The sequence below is a fragment of the Physeter macrocephalus genome, chromosome 21 (genome assembly GCF_002837175.3).
Source record: "Physeter macrocephalus isolate SW-GA chromosome 21, ASM283717v5, whole genome shotgun sequence".
Lineage (NCBI taxonomy): Eukaryota > Metazoa > Chordata > Mammalia > Artiodactyla > Physeteridae > Physeter > Physeter macrocephalus.
The window spans coordinates 87,544,144-87,569,068 of NC_041234.1; positions in this window are offsets into that span (position 1 = coordinate 87,544,144).

Consider the following 24,925-nt stretch of genomic DNA (forward strand, 5'->3'; position numbering starts at 1 on the left):
TTGTGTCATTTAAAGCTTGTGTTTCCTTATGAATTTTCTGTTTAGATGATCTGTCCATTGGTGTAAGTGAGGCGTTAAAAGTCCCCCACTATTATTGTGTTACTGTCGATTTCCTCTTTTATAGCTGTTTGCAGTTGCTTATGTATTGAGGTGCTCCTATGTTGGATGCATATATATATTTATAATTGTTATATCTTCTTCTTGGATTGATCCCTTGATCATTATGTAGTGTCCTTCCTTGTCTCTTGTAACATTCTTTATTTTAAAGTCTATTTTATCTGATATGAGTATTGCTACCCCAGTTTTCTTTTGATTTCCTTTTGCATGGAATATCTTTTTCTATCCCCTCGCTTTCAGTCTGTATGTGTCCCTAGCTCTGAAGTGGGTCTCTTGTAGACAGCATATATATGGGTCTTATTTTTGTATCCATTCAGCAAGCCTGTGTTTTTGGTTGGAGCATTTAATCCATTCATGTTTAAGGTAATTATCAATATGTATGTTCCTATGACCATTTTCTTAATTGTTTTGGGGGTGTTTTTGTAGGTCCTTTTCTTCTCTTGTGTTTCCCACTTAGAGAAGTTCCTTTAGCATTTGTTGTAGAGCTGGTTTGGTGGTTCTGAATTCTTTTTTTTTTTTACCTTTTTGACAGATCACTTTTTTTTTTAACATTTTTCTTAGAGTATAATTGCTTTACAATGGTGTGTCAGTTTCTGCTTTATAACAAAGTGAATCAGTTTTACATATACATATGTCCCCGTATCTCTTCCCATGCATCTCCCTCCCTCCCACCCTCCCTATTCCACCCCTCTAGGTGGTCACAAAGCACCGAGCTGATCTCCCTGTGCTATGCAGCTGCTTCCAAGTAGCTATCTATTTTGGTAGTGTATATATGTTTTAGCTTTTGCTTGTCTGTAAAGCTTTTGATTTCTCCATGGAATCTGAATGAGATCCTTGCCGGGTAGCATAATCTTGGTTGTAGATTCTTCCCTTTCATCCCTTTAAATATATCATGCCACTCCCTTCTGGCTTGTAGAGTTTCTGCTGAGAAATCAGTTGTTAACCTTATGGGAGTTCCCTTCTATGTTATATGTCGTTTTCCCCTTGTGGTTTTCAATAATTTTTCTTTGTCTTTAATTTTTGTCAGTTTGATTACTGTGTGTCTTGGCGTGCTTCTCCTTGGGTTTTTCCTGTCTGGGACTCTCTGCTCTTCCTGTACTTGGGTGGCTATTTCCTTTCCCATATTAGGGAAGTTTTCGACTATAATCTCTTCAAATATTTTCTCAGGTCTTTTCTCCTTCTCTTCTCCTTCTGGGACCCCTACAATGCGAATGTTGTTGCATTTAATGTTGTCCCAGAGGTCTCTTAGGCTGTCTTCATTTCTTTTCATTCTTTTTTCTTTATTCTGTTCCACGGCAGTGAATTCCACCATTCCGTCTTCCTGGTCACTTATTCATTCTTCTGCCTAAGTTATTCTGCTATTCATTCCTTCTAGTGTATTTTTCATTGCAACTGTTGTATTGTTCATCTATATTTGTTTCTTCTTTAATTCTTCTAGGTGTTTGTTCTTTAATTCTTCTAAGTCTTTGTTAAACATTTCTTGTATCTTCTCGATATTTGCCTCCATTCTTTTTTCATGGTCCTGGATCATCTTCACTATCATTATTCTGAATTATTTTACTGGACGGTTTCCTATCTCAACTTCATTTAGTTGTTTTTTTGGTATTTTATCTTTTTCCCTCATCTGGTACATAGCCCTCTGCCTTTTCATCTTGTCTATCATTCTGTGAATGTGGTTTTTGTTCCACAGGCTTCAGGATTATAGCTCTTCTTGCTTCTCCTCCCCCTTCTCTTTGCTTATCTTAACTCCTAATTATCTTTTAGGTCCTCGTTAAATGTCTTCGTACCTCAGGAAGTCTTCTGTGATATATATGTCCATGTAGCATTCCAAACTTGTCTTTGTAGCACTTAGTATAAGTGTGGTTAATTATTTTTGAGTTATTAGTTTGATTCTGTCTTTCCTACTAAACTGGCTTGGGAGAAACGCTTATCATTCACTACCTTCACTCCTGGGTTCTAACCAATTGAATATGCACACAAAGGATGAAGCGTAGGGGCCAATAACTCTGAAGTACAGGGACAATTGTTAGAGGACACACGTTAGGCCTGAGGCTAAAATGGGCCTTCTTCTCCCTCGCCTCCTGGATTGAAGGTTCCTAAGCCCTAGTACCATTCAGGCCGATCTACCCACCCTGGTGAGAAGCAGGAAAAGAGAGCAGAGTCTGTTGACACTGTGAAGTCCAGAAGTGGTGCTGGTGCTGCCTTTCTAACCTGTGGGTGAGGCAAACTTTGGCAGAGCCAAAGTGGAGTCTCTTTCCTGCTTTTGGAGGCAAAGGGACCTCAGCCAATAGGGTAACATCATTCAGTGAGTGATTGAATCTGACCAATAAGATTATTCATTCCTCCTCCTGTGGGGAGAATCGAATGTGTTAGTGAAAAGAGAGGTTACTGAAAGTGAGAGCTAGTGGGGGGCGTGGAAAGATATATCTCCACCTCCATCAGAGTTTTAGGCCAGGAACCTTGTCCATCTTATTTCCCCATTGTGTCCTCTATGCATACAACAAGAGCTATTGCAAAGTTTTAAAAATTAATGCATGCTCTTTGTATAGTACCTGGAACATTGTAAGCCTTCATTATATATTTGTTGAATCATGAATCAGTCTTTACTGATTACTGAATCACTGGTTACATGGTTGATCAAACTTTTAAAAAGACACTTATTATTTAATGGAAAATGCAAGGCAGAAAATCTGGTTCTAGCCCTGGTTGTGCTATTTGGTGTTTGACCTTGATCAAGATACTTAGCATCCTTCCTAATCTGTTTTTCTCTTATGAAATAAGGCAGTTGAACAACCTTAACTGTGACTGGTCTTATCTAGCTCTACATTCTGGTTCTAAAATGCCAAGTTCAAATGCTCTTTGAATTTAAGCAGAAAAACGTCCTTAGAGCAAAAAGTAAACTAAACTCTTCTTCTTAAGAGTTACATAGCTAAAAAGTTTCTAAAGTCAATTAGAAGTGGCAGGTTTTGAACAGTAAAGTCTAATTAGAAATGTAAGAAAGTAGAAGTGATTCTAAAAAGAACCCAAAACAAACGCAAAAACAATTTCTTAAAAAGGGGCAATTAGAAAGTGCTTTTAAACGGAATTAGCAAAACAGTTTAAATCTCAAGTTTTTGCCTTGTACAATTCAGTAGGCAAGGATAAATCTCTGTCAATTATTTTTCTCCTTTCATTCAAAACCACAGAAGTTAAAAGCAGTAAATTCTAGAAGTATTAGAGGACTACAGGTAAAGCTATTGGACATATGGATTATCTTTGCTTAACCTGCAACCCGGGTTTACAGTTTTATCTGAATGTTTCATACACAAGTGCAAACAGTGTATATAATTAGGGTCTTTCCTTGACTTATCATTGGTTGCCAACTGACTTTCCAGTTTACAGTTGTTACGGCTTCTATTAGCTGAGATGTTAGTAGTCAGGCAGGACTTCCTGAAGTTCTGAATTTATAAGTATTTGCAGAAAATATTTTGTCTTTATATTTTATTATTAAACATTGTTCACTTGTGAGCCCAAATTAATTCTTTTAGCAAAATATTTTAAAGATACTACTATATTTCAGGCATAGTGATAGACATAGGAAATACAAACATGAATAAGAAAATCCTTGGTTTTAAATTGACAGTCTAATGGAGGATAAAGTCACACAAAAATACAATTACACTAGAAATAAAAACATTAATTTCTTGAAGTTGACACATGTACAAGTTCCTATGGGAATACAGAGGAAGGAGTGAATTATTAGGGAATCAGAAAAGCCTTCACAGATGAAATGCCATTTGAGTGGGTATTAAATGATACATAGGGAGTGAGTACATTCCTAACAGAGAGAATAGCACATATAAAGGAAAGGTGTTAGTAAAGGGAATAATTTGCTCAGGAAACATAAAAGTAGTTTCTTTGGTAGGAAGATATTTACAACAAAATGACACAAGATTGAAACCCTTCCTATATAAAGAGCTTTTATAATTCAATGAGAAAAGATGAACACCTCAGTAGAAAAATGGGCAAATATTAATATAAATATTTATTGAACACTTATTATATTTACAAAATAGTAACAATGAAAACAACAACAATATACTCCCTGTCCTCATGGAGCTTGCAAGCTAGTGGGAGTTGCAGATAAGTAACTAGACTAATCACAATTTAGTGCAATGAAGCTGTGCTCAGAACATATGGGAGAAGCACCTAAATAATAGTTAGGGAGTGAGAGAAATCTGCCTGAGGAAGCAGCTTCTAATGTTAAAGGTGAAAAATGGGTAGAATGTAGACAGACACAGCTAGGAGTAGGTTGGTGAGAGGATGAGGATAGAAGAGGATGAAGGGGTTGGTGAGTAGTGTAGTCATAGTGAATAATGTACTTGAAGGACTGGAATTTGTGGGAAAGGAAGACATTTAAGTGTGTCTGAAGCACAGGGTACAAGGGGAGAAGTCAGATCATGTAAGCCTTGGAAACTATGTTAAGAAGTTGGATTTTCTTAAGGAAGCCATTAAGATGTTCTAAGCAGGGAAGAAAAACTATGATTAGATTTGAGCTTTAGCTAATATGACTGTAGTGTAGAGAATGGATTGGAGTGGGCAAGAAGTCTGTTTAAGAGGATTTTTATGTAACCTAGAAGAAAGATGGTGGGCATCAGTGGGAGTAAGAGAAAAGTGTATGGATTTGAAATTTAATTAGGAGGTAGAATTGGCAGACCTTGGTGACTATTAGGATATACCAGGAGTGGTGGCTTAAAGAAGTAAGAACAGCTTTGAAGAGAAAGATGATAAATGCTGTTCTGGACATGTTGAGTTGTAGGTGTCTAAAGGACATAAAAATGGAAATTTCTGGAAGGCAATTAGTTGTATGAGTCTGGAACTCAGGAGAAAGAACTTGTGCAGATAGAGATTTGGGAATCATCAGTATATACATGATAATCTATGTCATGAGGTCATCTAGAGACAGTGAGTACTGTATGAAGAGAAGAGAAGATTAGGATGGAACTCTGAGGTAGAACTCTGCCATGTACCAAGGAAGAAAAGTCCTCAAGATGAGAAGGAAGGGCCTGGAGGTAGGTGAGAGGAAAGCCAGGGTAGTTTTGTGCCATGGAAACTAAGGGTAGATACTGTTCAAGAAAAAGGAAATAGTTTACTGTATCAAATGTTGCTGAGAGGCTGTGTAAGATAGCACTGAAGAGCATCTATTAGATTTAGTAAAAGGTGGTTGACAGTGACCTTGTGGAGAGCAATTTGAATGGAGTGTTGGATGAGGCATCTAAGGTGTCTGCTAGTGGGTAGAAAGTGAAATGATAATAGGAATCAAGCAAAAGAACATTAACACACAATTTACAAAACAAGAAATACAAAGGGTCAAGAAACAAAGATGTTCCATCTCATTAGTAATAAAGAAATACAAAATAAAATACCTATTTTTAGTCAGTCAATTTGGCAAAGACAGAAAATTAATATATATGCCGTTCACACACTATTGGTGTGTCACTTTACATAATTTTTGAAGGCAATTAGGCAATATCAAAAAAATTTTAAAATGTGCATACCTTTAGTATCACAATTCTATTTCCTTCTTGGCAGAGAGGGGAAAACATGTTCCTCATTATGTCTTTTTGTTTTTGTGTTCTCTACTATCACCACATAATAGCTGTTTGGAGTTGAGAATACCAAGAAGAGTGCCCAAGGGGGAAATTTTTCTTTTTCTGCATTTTTGTTGTTGTTATTGCTGTTATTTATTTTATTTTTTAATAACCTTTTTTTTTTTAAATCTGTGTTGGGTCTTCGTTGCTGTGTGCGGACTTTCTCTAGTTGAGGTGAGTGGGGGCTACTCTTCGTTGTGGTGAGTGGGCTTCTCATTATAGTGGCTTCTCTTGTTGCGGAGCACAGGCTCTAGGCGCGTGGGCTTCAGTCGTTGTGGCACGCGGGCTCAGTAGTCGTGGCTCATGGGCTCTAGAGCGCAGACTCAGCAGTTGTGGCACACGGGCTTAGTTGCTCCGTGGCATGTGGAATCCTCCCGGACCAGGGCTCAAACCCATGTCCTCTGCATTGTCAGGAGGATTCTTAACCACGGCGCCACCAGGGAAGCCCTATTTTGTTTTTTTATAGTGGAGTAAAGGGTTAATTTTGGGAGTGCTGGAATGTCAAGCCAGGTTATCAGGAGTCTCATCTGCTAGAGGACACACCACCACAGGCTTAGAAAAGACTAAAGAGAATTGTGGGCTGGAGAGGTTGACGACTTTCAAATAAAGAAAGGGAGCTGAAGTCTGCTTTTCCTCCACGAAACCAAAAACAAAAAAACAAAAGAACTAAAAATGCTAAAAAAACAAAACCCTTTGGGGAAGTCAAGGCACTCACCTTGTCATGTTGGGGAATTACAAGACAAGTATACTGAGTATACAGAGTAAGGATAGAGGAAGAGGATAAAAGTACAGAAATGTAGAATGCCAAGCCACACAAATAATTTTCTGCCACAGTTCCTAAAGGACTCAGGATATATTTCCTGGTAGCGGGATCAATAAAGGAAAAGGGAAAGGGAAGGGTTCTTCAGGAATGTTTTTCTTCCAAATCTCATGTAAGCAAAGAGGCAAACTAGTTAGCAAGGGGTATTGGTGAAATCCTCACGAAATCAAAATAAAGGAAAAGATAAGCCCCATTAGGGTAAGGATTTATGTCTGTTTCATTGCTTTATTGTTACCACCCAGAAGAATACCTGGCACATAGTAGATGTTCAATTAATAATAGATGAAAATAGAATGAAAATTGAATGGAAGATTTGAGACCACTATTGCCCTAAGTATAATCTGGGCCCTTAATTGCTTCCTGTGACTGGTATTGTCCGGGGATCCAATGGTTACATTTGCTAAAACTGATAGCCTACAAAACAAGAGGAGTGAAGTGTGGATTGTTGGCAGAACATGAAGTTATTTTAAAAAATTATTGTTTCTTTTAATTTATTTAACAACAAATGCAAAACTGGAGCCATCTGATAGCAGTTGTTTCTTTGTTTTCTTCTTTTCTTATTTTGGAATGTAATGGCATAACTAGAAATCAGACTGACTTTGTAAATAGATGGTGATTTTAACTAATATCTTTATCTCAATCTACGTCACAAAAGGAGAAGGGAGAACATCAACCAGTCACAAAGCTTGCATTAGCATTAATTGGTGATTATTGTAATGTGCACAGCAGGTTTTACTTTTTCTAAGATGCAACCGTTTGATTAGTTGGCTCCATTTGGAGGACAGGCAATCACAATTACAGAAATGGGAGAAGTGAAAATGCTCCCAACAAGTTGCCTAAGAATACAGCTTCTTTTTTTTTTTTTTTTTTTTTTTGTGGTACGCGGGCCTCTCACTGTTGTGGCCTCTCCTGTTGCGGAGCACAGGCTCCGGATGCGCAGGCTCAGCGGCCGTGGCTCACGGGCCCAGCCGCTCCGCGGCATGTGGGATCTTCCCAGACCGGGGCACGAACCGGTGTCCCCTGCATCGGCAGGCGGATTCTCTACCACTGCGCCACCAGGGAAGCCCTACAGCTTCTTAAGATTGTTGTTGTCGCTGTTTTCATAGCAAACTTGGATATACAAACCATGTTCAAGTGTACATGGGGGAACTTGCAGTACTTTTTGTTTATCCTCTTGGTTCCTACTTTTCCCCCGTGTACTTCAGAATTCTCTTCTTTATATAAAGAAGGAGCAATGGAAGAGTTTCCATACTAAAACGTTCACCATTGTAAACCAACAAGACACTTTCACTGTTGTAAAACAACAAGACACAAGAAGGGAACTTGATGCAAGAATTAGAAATGGGCTTGCATGATGTAACAGCCAAAAGAAAAACTATGCCGGCTTTTTTTGTTTTTTGGTTTTTTTTTTTTTTGACTCTGGTTGCCAGCATTCTGTAGTTTAAAACTTTGACTCCTCGAAATGCTCTATTGTCTTAATTTTCCTAAGACTCTTGGGGTTTTCCATCTATATCTTTGGCTTCCTTCTTTCTCTCTTGTGTACAGGTTCATCTTAAACTACCTAGCCAGTGTTAGGACCACTTATTTTTTCAATCTGTACTCTTTCTTTAAGAGATCTCATTCATGTCCACCATTTGAATTAGCACCTTGTTCAGGTGACTCAACATTTTATCTCTAGCATAGGTTATTTGTCTACTTCCAGCCTCTTAGAGTTTGCCTACATAACATATCTTTTTATCCTAAAGGCACTCAAACTCACCATGCTCAAAAATAAAAATAATTTATCTCTCCATATAATGGTCTCTACCAAAAATGCCACCATGTATTCTGGTATGCAAGCCAAAGTCATCTCTTATGCTGCTTTCTTCTCCTTTCCTTGCTACATTCAATCCTCACTAGCTTTCTCCATTTCTCCTCCTAAATATCTCTCAGGTTTTTTTCTCTAGTTCCACCACCATTAGTCTAGTGCAGTTTATTCTTTATCACCGAGACTACTTCAGAAATCTTCTAAGTCATGTTCAATTCTGTTTCCACAGTGCTGCCATTTCAAGACATAGATATGAACACATAATTCTCCTTGCCACTGATCTTGAGGAAAGTTTAAAAGTCTTAACAAGACCTACAAAGTTTTGAATGATTTGAACCCTCCTCACCCTCTCCAGTGTCATCTCACCCTGCATTTGCCTTACTCTTTGTGCTCTAGCTGCACTGGCCTTCCTTTGATTCCTATTCTCTCTGCTCCTTGCCACAGTGCCTTTGAACATGCTCTTTTCTTAGCTAGGAATGCACTTACCCCACTTTCGCTGGTCAACTCACACTCGTCGTTCAAATCTTAGCTTATTTTCCTTCGGGAAAGACATTTATAACTTCCTCGACTTGATCCATTGTCCCTAACATTCTCATATTCCATTGTACATCTCTTTATTATGCTTATCACATGGGTGTGTGGCTGGGGAGGGCCGGAGCTCCCAGTCAGCCAGAGAGGTGACAGGATGAAAGGTGCTGTGTCAGCTGGATGGATTGACCAGCTTTTGCTCTCCCTTCATGTCCTCACACTGTCTCTGGGAGGACGTTACCCTCGCTTTGGGGAGGTGCCTAGCTTTCACCTTTATTTATAATTCAACCCTATTTTGTACTTGCTATTCCTTGACTATACCCTATATTTTTCCAACTAGATGTTCACCCTGCAGAGTAGAATCATCTCTTCCTTTTCCACCTGTAAATAGTCTACTTTATCCATAAGAATAATAATAAGAAGAATATTTTGGTAGCTGCTTACTATGTGCAATGTTTGTTACCTCTATTTTCCCGTTTAATTCTCACAACAATCCTGTTCAGTACATTCTGTTATTATCTCCATTTTATAGATGAGAAAACTGAGGCCCTGCGAGGTTAAGTAACAGCATCAGTCTCAATGCTAAGTGTCAGAGCTAGAATTTGTGCTGATAAAACTGAAAAACTGGTTTCTGATGATATCTTCTGCTTTGTGAGATGCTCCTTCTTTCGTGAAGACTTTCTTGGTAGGCCAGCAAGATGTGATCTCTTTTTGTAGCTTTCTCTGCATTTTGTTTATGCTTCTATTATCATGATGATCATATTCTGTACTTTATTATGAATGTCTATTCTCCTGCAGCAGATTATAAACTCTTTGAGGGCAAAGACTATATCTATTCATTGTGTTCTTCCCTTGAATAACTTTAGGATAGTCACCTAACTTCTGAATTAGTCAACCTCTATTATGTGAGAAGGTTGGACCAATCAGTGGTTGAAAGCTTCAATGAGTATAGGGGCCAAGCATGTAAAAAATAATTGAGATGGCCTGTTTGGCTGTGATGTACTGAAGAATATAGTCCTATCTAAGGAGAGCAGCAGCTACTTGTTTCCTACCGATTGTAGTCACACTGGATTGTTATGCCTGGTATTGCTAGAGCTTTTGATTTTTCAAGAGAAGTCAGAAATCTGGATTTTAAAAAAAGTGGTATCCCTTGCTTTTTAAATGTTGGATCAATTAAAACACAGACTAGACCTATGTGGACTAGACCTGGACCAATGACTTGTAGATTTTCTTTTTACTCTTCCTTTAAGCTCTTTTTTTAAAAAAATTAATTTATTTTTTGGCTGTGTTGGGTCTTCGTTTCTGTGCGAGGGCTTTCTCCAGTTGCGGCAAGCGGGGGCCACTCTTTATCGCGGTGCTCGGGCCTCTCACTATCACGGCCTCTCTTGTGGAGCACAGGTTCCAGACACGCAGGCTCAGTAGTTGTGGCTCACGGGCCCAGTTGCTCCGCGGCATGTGGGATCTTCCCAGACCAGGGCTCGAACCCGTGTCCCCTGCATTGGCAGGCAGATTCTCAACCACTGCACCACCACGGAAGCCCCCTTTAAGCTCTTTTATGCAGAATAATGATTGTATACAAATGAATATTCTAATTCTTATCAAATTTGTTCTAGAAATCACTGCTATTTTCAGTAGTATCTTCTGTAATGACTGAGAATCGGAAGAAAGAGGGAGAAGAAATATCAAGCCACCAAGGTTTTACTATTTCGGAAGGACAAACATATTTAAAATAAATAATCTAAGACCCCTGTTCTATAATTATCTGTGTGTATATTTATAAGCATAGATGTATATGTAATTTGCATATATATATCATTGAATATGTGTATATTTACTTTATATCCAGAATTTGCAGATTTACACTATATTTCACATTTACACAAATTTGCATTTGAATTTACAGAATATGTAAATTTATGTTAGAGAATTTTGAAAAATTAAAAGGTCAGATTCAATTTTAGCTTAAAAAGTTTGAAAACTGGACAGTGATCTTATTGCTTTGATAATCTAATTCCCTGAACTAGCCAGACCTTGGAAAATGAGCAGCTTAAAAATGTTTCTGCCTGTGCTAGAATTTGAAATGACTGTTTAAACTCTTTCAGTCATATCCTGTAAGCTAAGAATATTTTTGAGGAGCTACATGTTGACAAGAATGAAAATGAACTAGATCAGTCACCTCCAGCACATGCAAACGATAAACTCTTTTCAAGTTCTATTCAAGAGCTTTGGTTTCCCAGGTCACCAGAGCCTTATACTGAACAACAGTCTCAATCAACATCTAAAAATAGGTGTAAAGAGCTCTCACCATGGATATGGCACAGCATGAAGTACTGTAGGGATATTGAAGACAGGTAATATTTTCAAGGAGCCAAGGTTTAGTCAGTCTCAAGCAAGAATGTAAATATTTGGCACTATTTGTTAGCTTCTCAAGAAGATTACCCGGGAGAATTTAGGAATTTCCTTCCTGGATTGGCTTTATGAATAGGCTAGACATTAATCTAAGAGATGCTCATTTTCTTTCTAACTTTGTTGATGCTCTATGTTACAACTTCTTCAGGGGTAAAAGTGTTTTCTTAAGAGGAAATAACTTCAAACTTCCTTCTTTTGGAGTTTCTTCCAGGCTGCATTTTTAGCTCAAAGTAAATAGAGATGGTTATATATTAGCCAGAAGAATGACCACAGGAAGAGGAAAGAATACAGTCCAACTGACATTCTGTAGGCTAGAGAATGTTGGAGCTTGAAGGGACTTTAGCAGTTCCTTAGCTGTTGTCCTACGCTCTTAGGGAGTTAGACTAGTTATCTCCAAGACCCATCATAGCTCATTTGTCAAATGAGGCAGCTGAGGCCTAGGGTCAAAGTTTATATTTACTGTGGCTCAGTCTCTCAGGGAAAAGGGAGTTGACTATTAAAATACCAAAATGAGTTCAGATAATGAAAAATTGGCAACAGTTTTTGTGGCATTTCAAATAAAGGGAACAGAATTGATCTAGTACTTGAGATTCTAGAAATAACATTTTCTAGCATATGTTTTTCTTTAATCTTAAACAAATTCTAATATATCTTGGGTATCTAATGTGGAAAGAAGCAAACCAATTAAACAAAACCACCTAGCTCAGTGCCTGGCTCATTGCAGGCACTCAACATATACGTGTTAATTTAAAAATTTTTTTAGATTAAATAGATTTTTATTTATTTTTTCATGTTTCTAATCTAGATGTCTTTGCCCCAAGCCTATAACTCTTCCTTGAGACAGAAACTAATTGAACAATTCATTTTGGTAGTTTTTATTTTTACCATAAAACTGCTGCACAAGGGATATTTGACTTCTAGATAATTTTGGTAGATATATGAAAAGAAAAAATAGTTCTTTGCCTGGGATTTTATGTCCTACCAAAATTAAATAAATACATAAAAGTACATAAATCAAACCTCCTTGCATGCTAGCCTGCAGGGAAGAGAATGAAATTTGTGTGTATTGTTCTCATTGTTCAGGACAGCTGGGAAGAGGAAACAGGTGGTATTAAGTTTTAATCTTTCTCTTTTCACGTCAGAATCTTCATATATATGATATTTAAAAATTCAGTGGGGCAATTGTACACATTTTAATATTAATTGTGACTAAATGAATGGTTAATATTTCATATGAGCCATTTAAAAATTATGAACTTTGCTTTTATGTTCATCCTTCACATACCTGTTGGTATAATCTCTTATGAATAGTATTTTCATTATATTCTTCTCTTGCTCAAAATCCTATTAAGAATGCCTATAGCTTTAGTGGGTACAAGTGGGAGCTCTAGGGACAGAAGTTCTGGGTCTGAGTCTCTACCTTTTGCTAGCTGTGTGACTTTGGAAAAATCGTTTATTTCCTCTGAGGCTCAGTTTCCTTATAAACAAACCAGGGGACTGTGTACAACAATACTGATAGTATTGTTGTGAGGGATAAATGAGACAATGTTTAAAGCTCTTAGCATAGTGCCTGGCATGAGGTAAGCCTTAGTATGTACATAGTACAGAGTACAGAGTGCATAGGCACTCAATAAATCTTGGTTTAATGAATGGATGGATATCTAGTGCTTGGAAGGTACCATGTAAATCCTTTATCCTATCATTCAGGAATTGGCTCCTGTATTTATCCCAGGCACCAATACTCTTAGTTTGTTATAGTCTAGTTAGGATTTGTCCCTTTGTTACAGCCAAACTAATTTCCTTTCTGCCCCTAAGCACTATTCAGCTTCTCACTCCCATGCTTTCACTGTTGTCCTTACCCCACAGAGTGCTATTTACTCTTCAATGCCACAATATTTCAATTTGTTTCATAATCTTGCACAAAACTCACGTTTTCCAGGAAATTGCTTAATTAACCCCATTTGACTTAGATCTCACCATTATTCTGATTCATCTTCTCAGCACACACATAATTGTTTGCATAATCCTCTGCACCTGCAGATATATAGCTTTGCATGGTTCTTAAGTCATTTTCTGTATATTTATCTCCCTCCTCCAGCTAGTTGCAAAGCTCTTCAGTGGCACTGAGACATGCATCTCTTACTTTGTAACACCCTTCCCGTATCACCTTTGGCATCTAGCCTCAAGAACTTGGTTTCAAATACTTGCTGAAAAAAATGAATCAATGATATTTAATGAAATTGCATTTTGCAGCAATGAAAAACAAAACATCAAATGGAGGCAATTTCATGCTTGTGATCTAAAAGAGCAGACCAGGTGTTCTGACAATGAACTGGTATTTGTGATTATTTATTTATTTATTTATTTTTGGCTGCTCTGGGTCCTCGTTGCTGCGTGCGGGCTTTCTCTAGGTGTGGCGAGCTGGGGCTACTCTTCGTTGTGATGCACGGACTTCTCACTGCGGTGGCTTCTCGTGTTGCAGAGCACGGGCTCTAGGCACACGGGCTTCAGTAGTTGTAGCTTGTGGGCTCTAGAGCACAGGCTCAGTAGTTGTGGTGCATGGGCTTAGTTGCTCCGCGGCATGTGGGATCTTCCCGGACCAGAGATCGAACCCGTGTCCCCTGCATTGGCAGGAGAATTCTTTACCAATGCACCACCAGGGAAGTCCCTGTGATTATTTTTATATTTTATGAAATGAGGATGGAGGAGGAAAATGCATCATTGTGTGACTGCAATGGCGATAGTGTAACATGTATAGCATTATAAAATATTCTACTGTTACAGAGTGAGTGTACAATTTAAAAGAATGATATAGCTTGGGTGTGACCCTGGTCATGTCACTTAACCTCTCAGGAGCTCAGTTTCCCCGTCTGTAAAATAAATGAGGGGTTGGATTATATTATCTCTGTCTGCTCTCAGTTCTAATTTTTTATGGTTTTTAGATCACATACTTCAGCCTAAGTTGGTAGTGTGGCTGTGTGTATATGATGTGAATTTTAAATATATGATATCTTAGTAGTCATAACTGGTTCCTTTTGAGGGTGGCTAGACATATTAAATATATGTAGCTACTGTCTCGGGTATGTGACGTTTGTGATCTTTGCCTTGAGAAACCAAAAGGTTCTAGGTTAGGATAAACAAGATTCAGTATATTCTAGCAGGCTAAGGATGATGAGGGAAAGAGAAACTAAAGAAAGAAATTTTAGTTCAGGAATAAATTAAGACTTAGGTAAAACAGGGCCAGCATTTATCAATAAGCAGAAAAAGGTATCTTTCCTCATTTTTTTCTCTCCCATTTACCTCCCTAAACGCCAGGGAAACACCCTCCCCAAAAATGAATTTATCACCAATTACAATTCATGATTCAAAGTCATCATAAAAAATTGCTACTCTTAAGCACAGAGACTTGGCTATTTAAAAAAAATACAAGTAAAAATTTTATTAACACATAAAAGTAGAAAGACATGTAAATTTATATCAAGTAATATAAATCACTTGCAAATCTGCCAGTGCCCTAGGTTAATGATATTAAAGAACCATAAGACACTGATGAGGAATTTATTCCCTGATCACCAAACCAGAATTAAAAGACAGACTATATTGATTTGTCTAGTTTTATAAAAACATTCGTTTCTAATGAATGAATGAAAATTACTTCTTCAAAAGCATCTCTCCACCATGCATTTTTTCCCCCTTTGAACAGAAAAGGAATTGTATTGAGGAATCTCTTTATTGAGATACAATTCACATATTTAAAGTGTACAATTCAATGGTTTTTAATATATTCACAGAGTTGTATAACCATCATCACAATCAATATTAGAATATTCTCATCACCCGAAAAGAAACCCCCTACCCATGAGCAGTCACTCACCACTGCTCCCATTCCTCACCCCCAGCCCTAAGCAACCATTAATCTACTTCTGCCTCTACAAATTGACCTACTCTGGACATTTCATATAAGCGGAATCATATAATGTGTGGTCTTTTGTGTTGGTTTCTTTCACTTAGCATAATGTCCTCAAGGTTCCTCCATGTTGTAGCATGTGTCAGTACTTCATTCCTTTTTCTGCTTTTATTTTATTTATCCATTCATCCATTGATGGGCATTCGGGTTGTTTCCACTTTGGGGCTATTGTGAATAATGCTGCTATGAACCTTCATGTATCAGTTTACAATCCATTCTTGACGCTGCTCCAGATCTTGTGAAACATTGAGAAGGCTCAACTCTCTCTTGCTTCTAGAAACTCATTCAAAGTAGAGCAGTCCCATGGAGATGTTGCCTCCACCATAAGAACAAAAAGAGAATATTCATTTAGCTGGAGGAGAGGGGACACGTGGGGGCCAGAGACATCTTCTTGGTAGATTCCTGACAACTTATGTCAGTTCATGGGCTCTGAGAAGTTTGGAGAAGATCATGAGGTTTTTCTCTCTGCAGAACGGGTACATGATCCCCTTGCTTCCTCCCAGCAACCCCTCATTAAGACATCCACATCTAGGGAAATTTGGGTCCTAAAGTAACACCATATTTAAACAGCCTCATGGGAATGGTCAGACAGTGACATGTTTGGGAGATATCCTGAATTCCTTAGGTCAACACATGGATAAGGGTGAACAGGAAAAGATCCTGCATTTTTCAGATTTTCCTCACAACCCTCAGGGTATAACAGTTCTGGAGAAGAAGCTGAGCACTCCTCCTTGGGAGGGGAAAGGAGGAATCAAGATTGAGTGGAGTGGGTCACCCTTACTCCCCTGCTGAGAGGCTCTGCATTTTTTTTTTAATAAATTTATTATTTATTTATGGCTGTGTTGGGTCTTCGTTTCTGTGCGAGGGCTTTCTCTAGTTGCGACGAGCGGGGGCCACTCTTCATCGCGGTGCGCGGGCCTCTCACTGTCGTGGCCTCTCTTGCTGCGGAGCACAGGCTCCAGACGCGCAGGCTCAGTAGTTGTGGCTCACAGGCCCAGTTGCTCCGTGGCATGTGGGATCTTCCCAGACCAGGACTCGAACCCGTGTCCCCTGCACTGGCAGGCAGAGTCTCAACCACTGCGCCACCAGGGAAGCCCTGCATTTTTTAAAAAAGCAAAAAGTCTATATTATTCCTCAATTGTGCTTTTCATGACAATAGAAATCATTTCAAGGTACAAATCAATATAAAGATAAAATATATGGTATTAGAGATCTTCCATAATGAGAATCAGTTTTTGAAGAAATGTAGTTTTGTCGTGTAACGGTAACCTAACATGGTTTTTTAGAGCTTGGCACATTGTGTAGCACATTGAGTATATAGGACTTCAAGCTAAGAGATGAATTATCTAAAATGGATTACATTTATATATCTCTAGTTACATTTTGTATCTTTAATATTACATAAAATTACTATAAAGATGTGTTATTGAACACACATTGTTCATCAAATGGAGCCCAAAGGAAATAGAAGCAACCTGAGAAATTTCTCCGAGGATGTTTTATAGCCTCGAAGGTGCTACAAGCCTTTTACCAAAAGACTGGGAGAAAGAACAAGTCGCTATGAGTCAGGAGTATGTATATTGAGGCTGAGGGGAAAGGTAAGGGATTGCTGAAAGCATAAGGAATTGAGGCCAGAGAGTGGGATACTGCAGTTAAGGCTTTCTGATGTAGAGATGTCCTAGGAGATGGCAAGGTCTGGAAGCCTTCAATGGCAGTGAGTGGCTAGAATGAAGTGAAGGTGAATGTCACAGGAGTTAAAGGTTTAGGAACTAAAAATGTAGGGCACTGAGTGGACCAACTGTCCATAAGGATCTTTACTTATTGAATGAATAGGGAGTGCTTATTCTGTGGAAAGTATTGTGGAGAGACAGCCATAAATGAGGAAGACACAGTTCCTGGCTTCATAGAACTTCTGTTCTAGTAGAGAAGATAGACAGCTAAACAAATAGTTATAATAAAGTAATAGACTTAGACAGAGTGTCTGTCCTCTCTGGTAGCTAATGATAATGGTATTATTTTTAGGAGGCCTACTCTTGCCCATTTTCTATCATTTTTTGAGTAAAAAAATGGCTTTCAGTTTACAGACAAAAATAAAATAGATTCAGAAAAGTTAGGTAATTTATTCAATGTCATACAGCTAGTGAGTGGCAGAGCTAGGCTTCAAAACCAGGTCTGTCATAGTTGTAGTTCCATTATGGCTATGTAAGGCGACTACAGCCCATCCTTCTGGCTGATTAAAACTGAAAAATATGGAAACATACAAAAAATGCTACTTGAGGACTCTAAAAAGTTAACAAAAGCAGTAATATTATGGAGAGAAGTCAAACCTTGGAGAAGGGACCAGCATGGGGGTGAGTTTCCCATTTTTGTTCCTTGTGCGGCTTTGTGTCTAGAGTGGGTCCCAGTCACACAGTGGTGTGGTGATGTTGCAGGCTAAAACTCTGATAGAAAATTCATCAACTTTCTGGCCAGAAGAACAAGGAAAAGAAGAGCCACAATACTGGATAGTGTGGGAGGGATCACAGAGGGGCGAAAGCTGGAGAAGGGGTCCTCTAATTCTGTACAAGTCTCAGCTGAACCCCTCAGCTATTCCTGCATAGGATAGACCCTAATGAGAAGAACAAAGGCTTTTAGAAATGAAGTGAGGTTAGAATCTTCTATGTGCAAGTTTCAGATTAACCCTGAAAAAAAACCTGCATGAGACAGATCCAAATAAGCAGAGCAAATTCTTTGGGAAATAAAATAAGATTTAATATTTTAGCAACTTTACTGAGGTATACTTTACATACTGTGAAATTCATCTGCTTTAATTTTATAATTCAGTGATTTTGGGGAAATTTACTGAGTTGTACAAACATCACTACAGTTCTGTTTTGATCATTTCCATCAGCCCAATAAGATCACTTGTTTCTGTTTACAGTTAACCTTTGTTCTCACCCCTGGAAACCACTAATCAACTTTTTGTCTCTATAGATTTGTGTTTTCTGGACATTTCACATGAATGGAATCATACAATATGTGGTCTTTGCATCTGGCTTATTTCACTTAGCATAATGTTTTTGAAGTCTGTCCATATTGTATTAGATATGAGTATTTTGTTCTTTTTTAAGGATGAAAAGTGTTCCATTGTATGGCTATTTCACATTCTAAACTAAAATTTGAACTGCCACCCATTTAAGGCAAGACAGAATTTATGGTCTGAACCTCACAGAATGATTACCTGGTAAAACAAAAGCATCAACATTCTCCAAAAGACCACAAGTCCCAGGACCCAGAGTCTAAACAAGACCATAGGCAAAATGTCTGAGACATTCTCATAAAAAGGAAAACTAAGAGAATGTGTCAACAGTAGACATGTTCTACAAGAAATGCTAAAGAAAGTTCTTCAAGATAAAGGAAAATTATATCAGAGGGAAACTGGAATCCACGGGAATAGAGGAAGAGCCTCAGAGATGGTAAATATATGGGTAAATACAAAAGACAATTTTCTCCTAAGTTTTTAAAAATATGTATTATTATTGAAATCAAAGGTGTAATATTGTCTTGTGGAGTTTTCAGTGTAAGTAGATATTATATTTATGAAAAATATTACATAAAAATGTATAAGAGTCTATTTGGTTAAATGACTTTTATATTTTACTTGATGTCACAAAATACTAACTTTATTTTTTTTAATAAATTTATTTTATTTTTTTAAAAATTTTTGGCTTCATTGGGTCTTCGTTGCTGCATGCGGGCTTTCTCTAGTTGCGGCGAGCGGGGGCTACTCTTTGTTGCAGTGCGCAGGCTTCTCATTGTGGTGGCTTCATTAGTTGTGGAGCACGGGCTCTAGGCGTGTGGGCTTCAGTAGTTGTGGCTCACGGGCTCTAGAGCACAGGCTCAGTAGTTGTGGCACCCGGGCTTATTTGCTCCGTGGCATGTGGGATCTTCCTGGACCAGGGCTCGAACCCGGGTCCCCTGCATTGGCAGGTGGATTCTTAACCAATGCACCACCAGGGAAGTCCAATACTAACTTTAAATAGATTGCAAAAGGTTAGTTGTATATATTGTAATCCCTAGAGAAATTATTTAAAATATAATTCAAAGAAAAAATTCAAAGAATCCAATATACAAATTGATTTAGAATAGAAAAAAATATTCATCTAATTCAAAAGAAAGTAGAAAAAGGGTAAGAAAAGAACAAAAGGGACTTTCCTGGTGGTCAAGTGGTGAAGAATACGCCTTCCAATGCAGGAGATTCAGGTTCGATCCCTGGTCGGGGAACTAAGATCCCACATGCCATGGGGCAACTAAGCCTGCATACCACAGCTAGAGAGCTCATGCACTCTGGAGCCTGCGTGCCACAACTACAGAGTTCATGCACTCTAGAGCCCGTGTGCCACAACTAGAGAGGAGAGAAGCCCAAGCGCCGCAATGAAGAGCGCATGCAACACAACGAATGAGCCCACGTATTGCAACTAAGACCTGATGCAGCCAATAAAGAAAGAAAGAAAGAAAGAAAGAAAGAAAGAAAAGAAAAAAAGGTGTCCATCCCAGAGCCTCTAAAGTTGGAAGGGCTCTTTAAAAAAAAAAAAAAGAAAAGAAAAAGAAAAGAACAAAAACAGAGGGGACAAGCAGAAACAAATAATGTCATATCTAAATCAAATTGTGGGGACTTCCCTGGTGGTCCAGTAGCTAAGACTTTGCACTCTCAATGCAGGGGGCCCGGCTTCGATCCCTGGTTAGGGAACTAGATCCCACATGCTGCAACTAAGAGTTCGCATGCCACAACTAAAGATTCCACACAGAGCAACAAAGATCCCGTGTACTGCAACTAAGACCTGGCACAGCTAAATAAATAAATAAATAAATATTTACAAAAATCAAATCATGCCACCAATTACATTGAATGTAAATAATCTAAAGATGCTAATTAAAAGATATAAATTGAAAATTGAATCATAAAAGCAAGACCTAATTATATGCTGTCTATATGAAATGCACTTTAAATATAAAGGCATATATAGGTTAAAAGTAAAATTATGGAAGAAAATATACCACAAAAATACTAATCAAAAAATGCTATTGTGGCTATATTAGTATCAGACAAAGTAAACTTCAGAGCAAGGTATATTTCCAGGGACAAAGAGAGAATTCCATAATTATAAAAGAATCAGTTCACCAAGAAGACATATAAATCCTAAATGTATATGCAGCTGACAGCAGATCTTCAAAATACACCTGACAAAAAGTAATAGAACGGAAAGAAGTAGACAAATCCACAATTGTATATAGTGACATCAATAGGTATCTCAGTAATTGATAGAAAACTTAGAAAAGAGATGAATATGGGTATAGAGAAGATGTAAACAACACTAGCAGCAGCCTGAGTTCATCTTATTATCAAGTGCAGATGGAACATATTCTGGGTCATAAAACAAAACTTAATACTCTAAAAGAATAGAAATCATACAAAGTATGTTTGCTGACCATAATGAAATTAAACTAGGAATTAATAACAGAGATATAAGATATCTGGAAAACCCTCAAATATTTGGAAAGCATTACTAAATAACCAATGAATAAAAGAGGAAGAGTCAAGGGAAATTATAGTTTGAATTAAATTAAATTTAAATTGCAACATTTGTGAGATGCATCTAATGAAATTCTTTGAGGGAAGTGTGTAGCACTAAATGTATCTTTTAGAAAAGAAAAGTTTTCAAAATAAGGGTTTAAGCATCCATCTGAAGAAAATAGTAAAGATGAGCAAATTAAATTCAAAGAATACAGAAGGAAGGAAGTAGCAAAGATAAGAGCAGACATCAGTGAAAATGAAAGCAGAAAAACAACTGAGAAAGTCAATGAAACAAAAAGCTGCATCTTAGAAAAATTTTAATAAAATTGGTAAACATCTAGCAACACTAACAAAGATAAGAGTTAAGATGCAAATTGCCAATACCAGGAATGAAAGGAAGGATATCATTACAGAACCTACAGATATAAAAGGATAATACAGGAATACTGAGGACAATTGTATGTGTATACATCTGGAAACTTAGATAAATTGGACTAATTCTTAAAAGCTACAAGCCACCAAGTCTTTCTCAAGATGAAATAAGTAACTGTATAGTCTTATATCTATTAAATAATTTGATTTCATAGTTAAATAAACTTCCAAAAAGAAGACTCCAGGTCCAGATGGCTCCACCAGAGAATCCTATCAAACATTTAAGGAAGGAATACGTCTAAATCTATACAATCTCTTCCAGTAAAAAGAGGTCAACATCATCCTGATATCAAAATCAGAGAAAGACATTAAAGAAAACTAGAAGCTCAATATCCATCATGAGCATAGATACAAAGCCCTGAACAAAATATTAGAAAATAAAAATCGATAATATCTGAAAATAACACATCAGGACCAAAAAGCGTTTATCTCAGAAATGTAGGGATGGTTCATCACTGGAAATCAATCAATTTACTCCACCATAATAACAGATTAAAGAAGAAAAAGTATATGATCATATCAAAAGATGCAGGAAAAATAAATTGACAAAAATCAGCATCAATTAATAATTTTAAAAATTATTAACAAACAAAGAATTGGAGGGGAAGTTAATCCGACAAAGAGAATTTACAAAAACAAACATCTAAAACAAAACAAAATGAAACAAGATCTCTCAAGTGACAACATACTTAATGGTGAAAGATGATACTTTTTACCTGCAGTAGGAATCAAGAAGAGATGTCTACTTTCACTCCTCTTATTCAACTTTATACTTGAGGTCTTCTTGAGTGAAATGAGGCAAGAAAAAGAAATAAAATGCATACAAATTGGAAAAGAAGAAATAAATTTTTGTCTTTGTTCACAGATGTCATGATTTTCTAAATAGAAAATTCCAAGGACCCTACAAAAATTGTTCCTAGAACTAATAAATGAGATTAACAATGTATGATACAAGGTCAATAAAAAAGTCAATTGTATTTCCAAATGCTGACAATGAGCAATTGGAAAACAAAATTTAAAAATCCATGCCATTTACAATGTACACACAGCATGAAATACCTAGATATAAATTTAACAAAATATATGTGTCTGTTTTCTGAAAATTACTAAACAATGATAAAATGTCTCAATATGGCTAAATTTCAATTCTCTCCAAACAAATCTATACATTCAATTCAATCACAATCAAAATCATAGCAGAATATTTGTTGATATAGAAAAGTTTGTTCACAATGTATGTGGAAAAGCAAAGGAACTAAAATATCCAAAACAACATTGAAAATGAAGAAAAAGTTGGAGGACTCACACCAGCTGATTTCAAGTCTTACTATAAAGCTAACCAAGATATAATGATATTGGTCAAAGGATAGATGCACAGCTTATTGGTAAAGAATCTAGAGTACAGAAATAGACCCACATAAATACAAACAACTGATCTTTTTGTAGTTATGTCTACTTTATTTCTTTCTTATTTCATGCATTTAAAAATATTTTTATTGTGGTAAAGATGCGTGACATAAAATTTACCATCCTAACAATGTCTACGTATACAGTTTAGCAGTGTTAAGTATATTCACATTGTATGTAACTAATCTCCACAGCTTTTTCATCTTCCAAAACTGAAACACTATACCCATTAAACAACAGCTCCCAATTCCCCCCTCACTCAAGCCCCTGGAAACCACCTTTCTACTTTGTTTCTATGATTTTGACTACTCTAGATACTTCACATAAATGGAATTATACAATATTTGTCTTTTTTTGACTGGTTTATTTCACTTAGCATAATCTTCTTAAGATTCACCCATGTTCTAGCATATGTCAGAATTTCCTTCCTTTTGGAAAATTGAATTTTGACAAAGTTCCAAAGGCAATTAAATGAAAAATTAGTCTTTTCAAAAATTGAACAGTAATGCCAAAAAAAAATGAGTGTAACCAGTGCTCATATATTGGTTACTAATACCATTCTTCAATAAAAGGAATCAGGGCTCTTGGAGGAATGGCTGATTGTAGGGCCAGGGAAGGAAATGTACAATATGAGCCTGGAACTTTTTGTACTGCCAGAAAGCAAGGAAACATGTAATCAAGCGAGAAAACAAATAAACCAAAAAAACCCTCAGTGATGGGGATACATCAAAGGGACACGGGACCCAACTGAAAGAGATCCCAGTGGCCAAAGCTGGAACAATTTGAGCAACAAAATAAATAATAGATTATAACACAAGGTATAAAATAAATATCCATGAGTCTGTACTAATATGCATGATCAACAATAAAGAGCAATGATCTTCTGATTTTTGAAATTTTTCAGTACTGATACTCAAAACAACAAGGATGGATTTAAAATAAGTGTGGTGATTGAAATAAGCTAGACATCAAAGAGTACGCACTGTATGATTCCGTTTATATAAAATCCTAGAAATGTAAACCAATCTATAGTGACAGAAAGTAGGTGAGTAGTTGCCTGGGAATGGAGGTGGAGGGAGGGATGGAAAAGTGCATAGGTGATTTCTATAAGGTGATTGAAATGTTTGTTATCTTGATTGTGGTATGTTTCCATAATTGCATACGCAGGTCAAAACTAATCAAATTTCACAGTTCAATTATATGCAGTTTGTTTCATTTAAATTAGGCCTCAGTAAAGTTTTAAAAAGTTGTCTATTTGACCCTCAGTCTAGGGTTCTTGTCATTACACCACAGTTGCCTCTCCAAGTTGGGATGGAACCTCTAAGGGTGGTGGGCAGAGAGAAAGAATCAATATTTATGACATAATCTATTAGAATTAGGGTCTCCCAGATCTTGAATCATAGTATTAAGTTAAACTTCAAATAATAGGTTGAACTACATGAAATTGCTTTCTTAATAGGCCAAAAAATCGGATTGAGTATCAGAATTTCATATAGTTTATAGTAATTTGAATTTTTCTGGGGCAGGGGTGTACAGGGGAAGAACATAATACATGCATTGCATTTAGACTTAGATGCAAATTCTTAGAGTGGTGAAAAGTGACATCTGTGAGTTGATTCAAGGAAGGATGTTGGCTTCTCAATTTCAGTACAATTTGTGAAGCCTCAATAGAGCATATGATTTTTTTTTTAAAAATGGAAATAGGTTTAGACAATGTAGAAAATTTAAAGAAGTAAAAATCGCCCAAAGAAAATCACTGTTAATTTGGTGCAAATTCTTCAGGACTTTTTCCTATACATATATAAACTCACATAGATTATAGCTTATTTTCTAAAATGGCATTGTGCTATAGATACCAATTTGATGTGAATGCAAGACGTATTTTTATTTCATTTTTATCTTAGGCACCTTTTCAAGGCAATACATAAAAGAACATTCGTTTAGTTTTTAGCTTTCACATTATTTTGTCACTGAATGGGGAACCCTAATTATTTTAAAAATAATTCGTTATTAACATTTTGGTAGTTTATAATTGCACTACTCTAAACAGCAGTCTAATGAATATTTTTTGTAGCTAAATCCTTGTACACATACATGAATATTTCTTCAGTATAGATTGCTAAAGCATGGTCAATAGGTAAAAACAATCTTGAGACTTTGGATATATAATTTGCAATTTGGTAAATCCTTCTTGCAACACCATTTTCCTGGCTTCTTATTCTCTTGGTTTTCCTTTTTACCCATTGACTACTCC